This window comes from Zalophus californianus, chromosome 4 (genome assembly GCF_009762305.2).
Source record: "Zalophus californianus isolate mZalCal1 chromosome 4, mZalCal1.pri.v2, whole genome shotgun sequence".
Taxonomy (NCBI): Eukaryota; Metazoa; Chordata; class Mammalia; order Carnivora; family Otariidae; genus Zalophus; species Zalophus californianus.
This window is the reverse complement of record NC_045598.1, coordinates 87,347,105-87,361,468: the sequence shown is the minus strand read 5'-3', so window position 1 is coordinate 87,361,468 and position 14,364 is coordinate 87,347,105. Positions and strand designations below refer to the sequence as shown.

Here is a 14,364-nt window from a genome sequence, read left to right as displayed (position 1 = left end):
ATTTGAAGTGCCAATAAAACATATACAATGTTAAGAAGAAAAAAATACTATTAACTTAGACTTCTCCATAAGTTTGCTAGTTTCTGATGTTCTCAAGTATTCTTTTCCTCAATCACTATTGAGATATTTGTTATTTTATTTAATGTCCACAATATAAATGATATCATAGGGGAAAGGCTCTAGAATAAATCCAGGATTTCTCTTAATACATGAAATACCATAAATTTAGTGATTCAGCTTAAATTCTACTGAAATCATACCACGTCATAAATAGAATAAAGGAGCTCTATTAAAATGCTAGGTAAAAAGTAGTAGTAAAAAAAACTAGTATCTATTTGTATAGCTTTCTTCCTACTTATATAAATGTCAGTTACCTATATAAGTATTAGCTATGACAATGTTCTTTCCCCCTATCCAAAGCAGCCTCACCTCTCAGGCAGATAGTAGTGTATTTCTTAACATGTAAATAAATTAACATTAACCAAGAAGAAACAAGTCATCTACTCTTATCATTTATAGTTATTAGCCTAGATACCTCATAGTTAAATATCTTTTAACACGTTTTTTAATTAAAGTATCATTAAGCATTTCAATGGAAATCCCTTAAATGTCACATCTATGCTTATTTTGTCACTTTTATTTATCTCCAACTGTTTTTTTTTTCTATTTTCATAGTTTTCAATATTCTAGCGCTTCAGGTAGTATTATTACTACAGTATTTGATCAAGTTAGTGGTTTGTCTTACTGAAAAAAGTGTAATTCCTCTAAATTTTACATTGAATCATGTACAAATTTCTCAAAACTGTCTCCCATAAGCTCTCTATCCCCACCAAAAAAAAGAAAAACAGGAAAATGAAACTGAGCTCAAGATAATGAATCACATGTGAAGGTTAGAGAAAAGAGGCAAATATAATCAAGTTTGCCTACCAAATTTCTTAAATGAGAGAAACATTTTGAGCCACAGCTCAGACACACTTCAAACCCAAAGAGCATAAATAGTACATTTTGTGCCACTGGAACCTGAAACTTGAGTTGTCAAGAAACCTAGAATAGATTGTGAAACTCTGAACAATATCAAATCATATGACAGAAACCATTTATTTCAAGACAAAAAGTGGGGGGTAGGGACTACATGATATTCATAAAACATTAAAATAACTTACCACATCATTTCTTTAAATCAGCAAACTCAAATCCACATCAGTCTTTTCAATTATAAAATAACAAAAATCACACAGTTCTTGTTTTGCTTCTCTTCAGTGAGGAAAAAAAATGCTGAATTTAGGACTTTATAGTCCTATTAGAGTCTAATTCTCTGAACCTAATTTGTAAAAAAAAAAAAAAAAGTCTCATGTGAGCTCTACAATGATTCTTGATTGGCCACTATCACTCCTGATTCCTTAAGAAACCACTGTCTTCTCTCTGCTCAGTTTGCTGCCCCACCACCTCTCCTAATTACACTGGACCTTGGTTGTTTGCTTTCTTTCTCTTTGCTTTCTTCCTTTCTCTTTCTCAGTATCCTCTCCCAATCTCAATTCATCTTTTTTTCTCCTGAACTATCTATAGCAATCTGCAAATAATTTTTTTGATAAAATAACCTTAAAGACATAGATTAAAATGATTGTGTCAAATTAAATAAGTGTGACTAGGATGTAAACAAGCCTCTAAACCAAAAATCTAATTTTGAATCTGAGCTTTGCCATCTACTATGTGAACGTTAGAGAAACCCAAGACTGTAGATTGCATTTAGGTCTCAGTTGGAAAATGGGGGGTAATAGTATTATTGATAAATATGATAAAAATACAAAAATAACTAAAACAGCTAAGAATATGAATTGAGTGTTACTATGTGTCATTTCAGTATATTATCACTTTGATTCATCACATAAACATAAATACAAGATAGAACTATGATTATACCCAGTTTTAAAAGAAGGGAACTGAAGCACATTAAGTAAGGTCATTTGTCCACGGTCAAATTTCAGTAATTGCTGAGACTGAAATTCAAAACCAAGCAGTTTAACTCTATAGTGAGTTCTTAGCCACTACTCAGGCTTATCAGTCTCCACCACTGAGTTGTAAAGAAAATCAAATACTCTAATGTGAAGATATTTTAGAATTTGGAAATTTCTGTTTAGCTAATATTAATATTTAGAAAATTGCAAAAGTAGTAAGTATTCATCTCATATTTCCTGTTTTTCAAATTTTTACACTAAACAAAATTAGTATTTCTCTGTTACAATGTGGGTTTTGTTTGTTTGTTTTGGAGAGAGAGCATGAGCATGAAAGGCAGAGTGAGAGGGAGAGAGAGAATCTTAAGCAGGCTTCACACTCAGTGCAGAGCCTGACATGGTGCTTGATCTCAGGACCCTCAGATTATGACCTGAGCCAAAATCAAGAGTCAGCTGCTTAACCAACTAAACCACCCAGGCACCCCTGTCTGTTACAGTTTTTATTCCTGATCTCACACCCACAGAACGTATTATTATTCATAAATATTCAGTGCTCCTCCCTGCAGGTGAAATATACATGTTGTCCTGTTCAATTTGGGAATGTCCATGTCATTTGCTTTGGTAATGAAATAAAAGCAGAAGTAATATGTTTTACTCTGGGGCCTCTGTGATTGTTAGCATGTATCGAAATGAAGTTTCAGTGACAGATCATAAAGGGACTAATATGAAGAGTCTCCTTGATCTAAGGTAAACATGAGAAATAAACTTGGCTATTGTTAAGACACTGAGAATTCAGGGTTTTTGTTATTGTGGCATCACCGATTCTATCCTGATTGATACAACAATTAAGTTCCCTTAAGCTCTTTGATTCTTAGACATTCTTTTTGACATTTCCTTTCTCTTGGGATGTAGGAAAAAAGAATAAACAATAAGATCAAAGAACATTAATACTGAAAGAGACTACTGGAATAAGCTAGTCCAATGGTTTCCAGATTTTGAGGTCTAACTAATCACTAGAATTTTTTTAAAAATTGTATAAAAACATATTTTCATATGAAAGTCATGAAATTCAGTTTCATAAAAAAAAAATCCACCATTAATGTATTATTTTCATCTTTTTTTTTAAAAGTTGGAGCCATGGGGTGGCAATCCTTATATCAGACAAATTAGATTTTAAACCAAAGACTGTAATAAGAGATGAGGAAGGACACTATATCCTACTTAAAGGGTCTATCCAACAAGAAGATCTAACAATTATAAATATCTATGCCCCTAACATGGAAGCAGACAATTATATAAGGAAATTAATAACAAAAGCAAAGAAACACATTGACAACAATAAAATAATAGTGGGGGACTTTAACATCCCCCTCACTGAAATGGACAGATCATCTAAGCAAAAGATCAACAAGGAAATACTTTATTTTTTTTAAGATTTTATTTATTTATTTGAGAGAGAGAATGAGAGAGAGAGAGCACATGAGAGGGCGGAGGGTCAGAAGGAGAAGCAGACTCCCGAGCCCGATGCGGGAATCAATCCTGGGACTCCAGGATCATGACCTGAGCCTAAAGCAGTCGCCCAACCCACTCAGCCACCCAGGCACCCCGGAAATAAAGACTTTAAATGACACACTGGACTCAATGGACTTCACAGACATATTCAGAACATTCCATCCCAAAGCAACGGAATACACATTCTTCTCTAGTGCCCATGGAACATTCTCCAGAATAGATCACATCCTAGGTCACAAATCAGGTCTCAACCGGTACCAAAAGATTGGGATCATTCCCTGCATATTTTCAGACCACAATGCTTTGAAACTAGAACTCAATCACAAGAGGAAAGTCAGACAGAACTCAAATACATGGAGGCTAAAGAGCATCCTACTAAAGAACGAATGGGTCAACCAGGAAATTAAAGAAGAATTAAAAAAATTCATGGAAACCAATGAAAATGAAAACACAACTGTTCAAAATCTTTGGGAAGCAGCAAAGGCAGTCCTAAGAGGAAAGTATAGAGCAATACAATCCTTTCTCAAGAAACAAGAAAGGTCTCAAATACACAACCTAACCCTACACCTAAAGGAACTAGAGAAAAAACAGCAAATAAAGCCTAAACCCAGCAGGAGAAGAGAAATAATAAAGATCAGAGCAGAAATCAATAAACTAGAAACCAAAAGAACAGTAGAACAGATCAACGAAACTAGGAGCTGCTTCTCTGAAAGAATTAACAAGATTGATAAACCCCTGGCCAGACTTATCAAAAAGAAAAGAGAAATGACCCAAATCAACAAAATCATGAATGAAAGAGGAGAGATCACAACCAACACCAAAGAAATACAAACAAATATAAGAACATATTATGAGCAACTCTATGCCAGCAAATTAGATAACCTGGAAGAAATGGGTGCATTCCTAGAGATGTATCAACTACCAAAACTGAACCAGGAAGAAACAGAAAACCTGAACAGACCTATAACCACTAACGAAATTGAAGCAGTCATCAAAAATCTCCCAAAAAACAAAAGCCCAGAGCCAGATGGCTTCCCAGGGGAATTCTACCAAACATTTCAAGAAGAATTAATACCTATTCTCCTGAAACTGTTCCAAAAAATAGAAATGGAAGGAAAACTTCCAAACTCGTTTATGAGGCCACCATTACTTTGATCCCCAAACCAGACTAAGACCCCATTAAAAAGGAGAATTACAGACCAATATCCTTGATGAACATGGATGCAAAAATTCTCACCAAAATACTAGCCAATAGGATCCAACAGTACATTAAAAGGATTATTCACCACAACCAAGTGGGATTTATCCCTGGGCTGCCAGTTTGGTTCAACATCTGCAAATAAATCAGCGTGATACAATACATTAACAAAAGAAAGAACAAGAATCATATGATCCTCTCAACAGATGCAGAAAAAGCATTTGACAAAGTACAGCATCCTTTCTTGATCAAAGCTCTTCAGAGTATAGGGATAGAGGGCACATACCTCAAGACTCCACCCCAAAACTGCTAGAACTCTACAGGAATTCAGTCAAGTGGCAGGATATAAAATCAATGCACAGAAATCAGTGGCATTCCATTATACCAACAACAAGACAGAAGAGAGAGAAATTAAGGAGTTGATCCCATTTACAATTGCACCCAAAACCTTAAGATACCTAGGAATAAATCTAACCAAAGAGGCAAAGGATCTGTACTCAGAAAACTATAAAATACTCAAGAAAGAAATTGAGGAAGACACAAATGGAAAAATGTTCCATGCTCATGGATTGGAAGAACAAACATTGTGAAGATGTCAATGCTACCTAGGGCAATCTACACATTCAATGCAATCCCCATCAAAATACCATCCACTTTTTTCAAAGAAATGGAACAAATAATCCTAAAATTTGTATGGAACCAGAAGAGACCCCGAATAGCCAGAGGAATATTGAAAAAGAAAAGCAAAGCTGGTAGCATCACAATTCCGGACTTCAAGCTCTATTACAAAGCTGTCATCATCAAGACAGTATGGTACTGGCACAAAAACAGACACATAGATCAATGGAACAGAACAGAGAGTCCAGAAATGGACCCTCAACTCTATGGTCAACTAATCTCTGACAAAGCAGGAAAGAATGTCCAATGGAAAAAAGAGAGTGTCTTCAACAAATTGTGTTGGGAATATTGGACAGCCACATGCAGAAGACCGAAACTGGACCATTTCCTTATACCACACACAAAAATAGACTCAAAATGGTTGAAAGACCTAAATATGAGACAGGAGTCCACCAAAATCCTAAAGGAGAACACAGGTAGCAACCTCTTTGACCTCAACCACAGCAATATCTTTCTAGATACATTGCCAAAGGCAAGGGAAGCAAGGGCAAAAATGAACTATTGGGACTTCATCAAGATAAAAAGCTTTTGCACAGCAAAAGAAACAGTCCACAAAACCAAAAGACAACCGACAGAATGGGAGAAGATATTAGCAAATCACTTATCAGATAAAGGGCTAGTATCCAAAATCTATAAAGAACTTATCAAACTCAACACCCAAAGAACAAATAATCCAATCAAAAAATGGGCAGAAGGCATGAAGAGACATTTTTTCAAAGAAGACATCCAAATGGCCAACAGACACATGAAAAAGTGCTCAACATCGCTCGGCATCAGGGAAATCCAAATCAAAACCTCAATGAGATACCACCTCACACCAGTCAGAAGGGTAAAATTAACAAGTCAGGAAATGACAGATGTTGGTGGGGATGCGGAGAAAGGGGAACCCTCCTACACTGTTGGTGGGAATGCAAGCTGGTGCAACCACTCTGGAAAACAGTATGGAGGTTCCTCAAAAAGTTGAAAATAGAGCTACCATGTGATCCAGCAATTGCACTACTAGGTATTTACCACAAAGATACAAATGTAGGGATCTGAAGGGGTATGTGCACCCCGATGTTTACAGCAGCAATGTCCACAATAGCCAAACTGTGGAAAGAGCCAAGATGTCCATCGACAGATGAATGGATACAGAAGAAGTGGTATATATGCACAATGGAATATTATGCAGCCATCAAAAGGAATGAGATCTTGCCATTTGTAACGACGTGGATGGAACTGGAGGGTGTTATGCTGAGTGAAATAAGTCAATCAGAGAAAGACATGTATCATATGACCTCACTGATATGAGGAATTCTTAATCTCAGGAACAAACTGAGGGTTGCTGGAGTGGTCGGGAGTGGGAGGGATGGGGTGGCTGGGTGATAGACATTGGGGAGGGTATGTGCTATGGTGAGTGCTGTGAATTGTGCAAGACTGTTGAATCACAGACCTGTACCTCTGAAACGAATAATGCAATATATGTTAAGAAAAAAAAAAAAGAAGATAGCAGGAGGGGAAGAATGAAGGTGGGTAACTTGGAGGGGGAGACGAACCATGAGACACGATGGACTCTGAAAAACAAACTGAGGGGAGGGGGTGGGGGGATGGGTTAGCCTGGTGATGGGTATTAAAGAGGGCACGTTCTGCACGGAGCACTGGGTGTTATGCACAAAAATGTATCATGGAACACTACATCACAAACTAATGGTGTAATGTATGGTGATTAACATAACAATAAAAAAATTTAAAGGAAAAAAATAAAAGTTGGAGCCACTTATCTAAATCTAATTATCTTACTAGAAATGAGACAAGCAGTATTTATATTGAACAAATAACAACTTAAAAAAAATGGACTGTAATGTCAGCTTCATGGTAGTGTGAGTCATTCCTTTTTCCTCTCCTCTTTGATTACAATTAGTCACCTATAACTGAATTAAAGTGCCTCTCTACATTACACCAGGACGCCTAGGAAATTTCTATCTACTTGTGCATCCAAAAGTAACTGGAGAGGATCTCAGAGCGGACTGTGGATTCAGGGGAGTTGGTGAGCCTGCTCCACCTGCACTTGCCCTGATTAGAGAAGAGGAACCTGGAGAGTACACAAGTAGACAGATACTCATGGGAGCTGAAAAATCTGTGGAGGTCTAGTCAGCTTGACAGGAGAACCTGGCACACCATCAGAGTGGAATAGAGGTGAGTCTGGAGGCAGAGGAACCCACTGAGGCAGGCTTCCTCTCCAGGGCAACAGTGCAACACTCTGAGCTTTGCAACAGAAGGAGCTACCTCTCTGGCAGAGGAAGTGATATGTGAAAGAAGTGACACAGTGCCTAGTTGCACGAGGGTTGCAGCTAGAGGGCTTGTTTCTCTCCTGTGACACAAGAGTTCTAATGTGGGACCGCCATGACTTGGGGGAGGGAGAGGGAAGGGAAGGAGGCAGACAAGGAATATCAAATGGCACCGAAGGAACTTTATTTCCTTCTCTATGCTTCAGGATTTCAGCTGTAGGTCTGTGCATGGATCTCTTGAAGTTCCCTAGACTAGGATCCACCTAACGGGCTGTAGGCACCCCCAAAGTTCCAGATGTTAAGACCACATGTCCCCCAACTCTGCTGCCAGCTCTTTTTGCATACTTTATCACAAGAGCCATCTCCTGTAGGAGAAACCAAGGTCTGCCTTCTTCCAGCCCCTGGGCTGTGGGAGCTGTATGCAAGTGGGAACTTCCTTTCCCTCATTTCCTTTACCACCTTGTTGGAGCATTTCAGCCATTTGCTACCTCGATTCCTCCTGTGTTGGTCAGAGGTGGGGGGCACTGCAAGTCTGATTCTTCCTGCCTACCTGCCCTTCTGTTCCCACTCCCAGATGGACAGTTTTCTGGCTGTTAATAGGAGATGGGACTGGTGTGGGAGGATTCTCCCTCCACCGACGGCTGGACTGACCACCCCCCCCACTGCAACTACTTGTTTCCCCCCACACACACACCCAGTTGAGAGGGCATAAGACGGGATCAGGAAGGGCTATGATGCCTGTGCCTATGGGGAGTTGCCCTAACCCACCTACTTTGTCTAATCCTCCTTGCCTTTGTACGAGCTCCCCTGCACCCCCCTACACCCCTGCCATAGGGAGGAGACCATCTGCCACCCTTTGGTGAGGTACAGCACCCCTAGGGCTGGTGCCAGTAGCTGTGAGGAGCCCACCACCCCTTTCCCTACTGTATACCCATCTCCCAGGATCAGTCAATGGAGCCCCTGGGTAGAGACAGAAAGGAGAAATCAACCATAAAGGAATACTTAAAATGTGAAAGTCTGTAAATAGTCTAGTCCACGATGTTGGGACAGAGTCTGATTTCTACATTAAAATGACTTTTTTTTTTTTTAATTCCTTACTGTGCAAGCTCTGTGCTTTTAAGAGTATGGGAAATGGCTTGGGAAGGGCGGCCCCCAATTTAAGAAGGCTGTTGTGTTATTTGTTTAGTTTCAATAAAATTATTTGCAGACTGTGAAAAAAAGGGGGGGCTATAGTGCCCCCTTCTGGAATACCAAAGAAAGTTTCCTAATTGCTAGCCTGTTGAGCTGTAATAGCCAAATTACACAAATTCTTAAATAAGAAAAGTGTTTCCTATTTCAAATGTAAAATGTAAAATCAAAATGACACAAGATTTCAAATAAACAACCTAACTTTCTATCTCAAGGAACTAGAAACAGAAGAACAAATCAAGCTCAAAGTAGTAGAAGAAAGGAAATAATAAAGATCAGAGTGGAAATAAATGAAATAGAGACCAGAAAAACAATAGAGAGGATCAATGACACTAAGAGTTTTGGTTTTTTTTGACAAGGTAAACAAAATTGAAAACTTTGGCTAGCTAACCAAGAAAAGAGAGAAACTGGAGTGGATAAAATTAGAAATGAAAGAGGAGACACTGCAGAGGATACTATAGAAATACATACAATCATAAGAGACTACTATGAACAATTACATGCCAACAAATTAGATAACCTAAAAGAAATGGGTAAATTTCTAGCTACACACAAGCTACCAATACTGAATCAGGAAGAAATAAAAAATCTGAACAGACCAATAATGAGTAAAAAGATTGAATCAATAATCAAAAACTTCTCAACACAGAAAACCCAAGGCCTAGATGACTTCACTGGTAAATTCTACCAGACATTTAAAGGAGAATTAACATCCATCCTTCTCAAACTCTTCTAAAAAATTGAAAAGCGAACACTTGAAAACACATTCTATGAGGCCAGCATTACTCTGATGCCAAGGCTAGATAAGGATGCCACAAGAAAATTACAGACGAATATCCCTGATGGATATAAATGCAAAAATTATTAACAAAATATTAGCAAGCCAAATTCAAGAACACATTAAAGAATATACATCACAACCAAGTGGGATTTATCCCTGGGGTGCAAGCACGGTTGCAAATCAATAAGTAATACATCACATTCATAAAATGAAAGACAAAAATTACATGATCATCTTAGTAGATACAGAAAAAGTATTTAATAAAATACAACATCCTTTCATGATTAAAAACCCTCAGTGGATGAGGTATAGAAGGAATATACCTCAACATGATAAAAGCCATATGTGACAAACCCACACTAATATTATACTCAATGGAAAAAAAATTGAAAACTCTAAGATGAAGAACAAGACAAGGATGTCCACTCTCACCACTCATTCAATATAGTACTAGAAGTCCTGGCTAGTCCTGTAGGAAAAAGAAATAAAAGTCATCCAAATTGTAAAGTAAGGAGTAAACTGTCACTATTTACAGATGATATGACTTTATGTATAAAAAAATCACAAAGCCTAAACCCAAAAACAGTTGAAACTAATCAATTTCATAAAATTGTGGGATACAAAATTAACATGCAGAAATCAGTTGCACTAATAATGAAACATCTGAGAAAAAAATAAACTATCACATTCAAAGTAGCACCTGAAACAATAAAATAACTTAGGAAAAAATATAACCAAGTTAAAGATCCGTACAACAAAAACTACAAGCCTTTCCTGAAAGAAACTGAAGATGACACAAAAAATGGAAAATCATCCTTTTTTCATTAGAAAGAATATTGTTAACATGTCAATACTATCCAAAGTCATCTATGGATTCAGTGTAATCCCCATCAGAATACCAATGGCATTCACACAGAAATAGAAAAAAATATTCTAAAATTTGTATGGAGGGGCGTCTGGGTGGCTCATTTGTTAAGCGTCTGCCTTTGGCCCAGGTCATGATCCCAGGGTCCTGGGATCGAGCCCCGCATCAGGCTCCCTGCTCAGCGGGAAGCCTGCTTCTCCCTCTCCCTCTGCCTGCCGTTCCCCCTGCTTGTGCACTCTGTCTGTCAAGTAAATAAATAAAATCTTAAAAAAAAATATTTGTATGGATCCATAAAAGACTCTGAATAGCCAAACAATCCTGAGGAAAATGAACAGAGCAGGAAGTAGCATACTTCCTGATTTCAAACTATATTACAAAGCTGTAGTAATAACAACAGTATGATACTAGCATAAAAATAGGCACAAAGACCAACAAAACAGAATAGGAAGTTCAGAATTAAACCCCTGTATTTATGGTCAACTACTATTCAACAAGGGAGCCAAGAACATCCAAGGGGGAAAGGATAGGATCTTTGACAAATGGTACTGGGAAACTGGAAAAACGCATGCAGAACAATGAAACTGGACCCCTATCTTACACCAGTCACAAAAACTAATTCAAAATGGGTCAAAGATTTAATCATAAGACCTGATAATATAAAACTATGGAAAGAAACTGTAGGGAAGAATCTCCTTGAAACTGGTCTTGGCAATGATTTTTTTGGATATGATACCAAAAGTACAAACAACAAAAACAAAAATCAACAAATGGGACTACATCAAACTTAAAAGCTTTTGCACAGCAAAGAAAACAATGAACAAAATTAAAATACAACCTATAGAATTGGAAAAAAAAATTGTAAACCCCGGATCAGAATATATTTAATATTCAAAATGCATGAAGAACTCATACAACTCTATAATGAAAAACCAATCTAATTTAACTAAATTAAATTTTGTGGCATAACTAAGTAAGATGGTTTTCCAAAGAAGACATCCGAATTGTCAACAGGTACATGAAAAGACGGTCAAAATTAGGAATCAACATGGAAATGCAAATCAAAACTACAATGAGATACCACCTTACACTGCTAGAATAATTATCATTAAGAAGACAAAAGATGGGGCACCTGGGTGGCTCAGTCCTTAAGTGTCTGCCTTCAGCTCAGGTCATGATCCCAGGGTCCTGGGATCGAGCCCTGCATCGGGCTCCCTGCTCAGCGGGAAGCCTGCTTCTCCCTCTCCCACTCCCCCCGCTTGTGTTCCCTCTCTCGCTGTCTCTCTCTCTGTCAAATAAATAAATAAAATCTTAAAAAAAAAAAAGACAAAAGATAGTTAAGTGTTGGCAAGAATGTTCAGAAAAGGGTACCCTTGTACCTTGTCAGTGGGAATGCAAATTGGTTCAACCACTGTGGAAAACAGCGTGAAGTTTTCTCAAAAAATTAAAAATAGATCTATGATATGACCCATCAGTTCCACTTCTAGGTGTACACCCAAAGGAAATAAAAATAGGATTTCCAAGACATGTATCCGCATGCCCATGTTTATTGCAAGCATTATTCACAACAGCCAAGATATGGAAATGACCTAAGTGTCCCTCAGTGGATGAATGGATAGAGATGTTTTGTGTATATACAATGAGGATTATTATTCAGCCATGAGAATGGAGGACATCCTGCCATTTGTGAATATGGATGAAACTTCAGTACATTATGTTAAGTGAGATAAATCACACAGAGAAAGGTAAGTACTATACAATATCACTTACATGTAAATTCTAAAGAAGCAAACTTGTACAGAGTAGAAGGATAGTTGTCAGTGGATTGGCGGGGGGGGGGGAGGTAGAGTGGGGGAGGAGAGGAAATGACAGCTGTTTAAGGGTACAAACTTACACTGAGTAGTAAATAAGTCCTAGAGATCTAATACACAGTATACTGAATATAGACAACAATACTGTATTACAATCATCAAACTTGCTAAGAGAATAGAACTTAATTATTCCAACCACAAAAAAAGGATAATTAATGTAACATGATAGAAATGTTAATTATTGCTATGTTACATATATAAATGTGTCATAATTAACATATTGTATACCTTAAATTTGTGTTACATATCAAATATATTTCAATTAAAAATAAATCAAAATAAAAAGTAACAGATCCTTTTTGCATGGTAAATAGTTGAAGAAAATAAAGCAGACATATCTTTGGCACTATCCTGTTTTTTTTAGCAACATCTATGATTTCTTAAATTTGCACTAGAAAGACTATTCAAGAAACAAATGATAGACTGGGAGAATGCACTTGTAATATATAACAAAGAAACAATAACCACAACATAAGAACAACTCCAGGTAATCAATAAGAAGAAAAATTTTTTTAAAAATGGGAAAAGGAGCAACAGACAAATCTCAAAAGAGGAAACCCAAATGTCCAAAAAAAAAAGTGAGAGGATGCTCAGCCTAGCTAGCAATTTGGGAAATGCAAATTAAAATAACTCAGTTTTCATCTATTAGAAAAGCAAAAATTAGAAGTTTCATAATATTAATTTTTGGTGAGAGTGTTATAAAAGGTACTCTGATATACTATAATACTACTAGAGAGTAAAAATTGGTACCTTTGCACAATTTCACATAATATTAAAATATAAAAATGTATTTAAAATGCACTTCTACTTATCTACTTACAGAAATATTCACCCATGTGTACAGAGAGACATGTAAACACAAAAGGTTATTACAACATTTATCACAACAACAAAATCTTTGGAAAAAACTTAAATGTCATTACACTGAAAAATGGCTAAATAAAATACGGTACAGCCATACTCTGACAGGTAAAATAATTTGCTTTTATTTCTTAAAAAGGCAGATTTCATTGTAACAACATGAAAGGTCATTTTAAATGAAGAAACACATAACAGTATGTCTCCATTTATATATGAAAAAAAGCATTCCAAAAATTGCGTATTTTATATGTGTACATACATGCATCTAAATAAACTGCATGTACGTTCATACAAAAAACTAGTAACAGAAGTTCTCTCTGAGGAAGTAGGGATGAAACCAAGATTAGGGACTGTGCTCAACTGAAGCTTAACTTGTAATGTTTTAACAATTCTGAACAATCAAAATATACATATATTCCATATATAATATTTTTCATCAGGAAAATATACTTCCCCAAAGATGTAGCAATTAATTTCATAAGCCATTCAGTAAGAGCTTGCTATGTGATCTTAGTACAATGAACATATTGTTTTATTTCAATCCTTTAAAAGATTTGCCTTATGACCCAGTATGTAGACAATTATTAAATAAAATGTCTATATGTCCATTTGGTCAAGTTAATTAAAACTTGTTTAAATCAGCTTGTTCTACTGAGATAGGTGCATCTAAAATCTCCCATTATATATAGAATTACTTATTCTTACCATTTCTGTCAAATTTTTTGCTTTATCTATTTTAAATCTACCTTCTAGAGAGTAAAAAATTTAAAATTACTAATTTTCTAGTTAATGTGTTAAAATTATAGCCTAATATTTTTTGTTATAACATATAACCATTTTATCTTTTGTACTGATTTGGCCTTAAATCTATTTCATCTAATTCCAATAAAGCTATACCAGCTTTCCTTTGGTTAGAATTTACCTGGTATATTTTGTGCTTGCCTTTACCTTTACCTATTTCTATGCATTTATTTTAATCATGTGGGAAAATGTTTGTCTTTTAATAGGAACTTTAAGTCCATTTACCCTGAATGTAACTATTGACATATTTAAGTTTAAATCTATCACCTTATTGCCCCACCAATTTTTTTCATATTTCTTGTCTTCTTTTAAATTATCTTTCTGTATTTTATCATCTAACAGAGTAGAAATCATACACTCTGTTTGTACATTATTAATGGTTAACATGGAAAT

General features: G+C 36.3%; 1 protein-coding gene across 2 annotated transcripts in view; it reads right to left on the bottom strand.

Annotated features, from left to right (window-relative positions):
- The window catches only part of AMY2B (amylase alpha 2B), a 56,231-nt gene that overhangs the window by 15,440 nt on the left and 26,427 nt on the right, over nucleotides 1–14,364 (bottom strand). Inside the window, exon 1 of one of the 2 annotated variants that reach the window (XM_027606819.1) lies at nucleotides 1,164–1,326. The exons of the other annotated variant lie outside the window; for it this stretch is intronic. The gene's annotated coding sequence lies outside the window, so the exon portion shown is untranslated. Of the gene's footprint in view, nucleotides 1–1,163; nucleotides 1,327–14,364 lie in introns of those variants that run through there. 2 annotated transcript variants of the gene reach the window in all.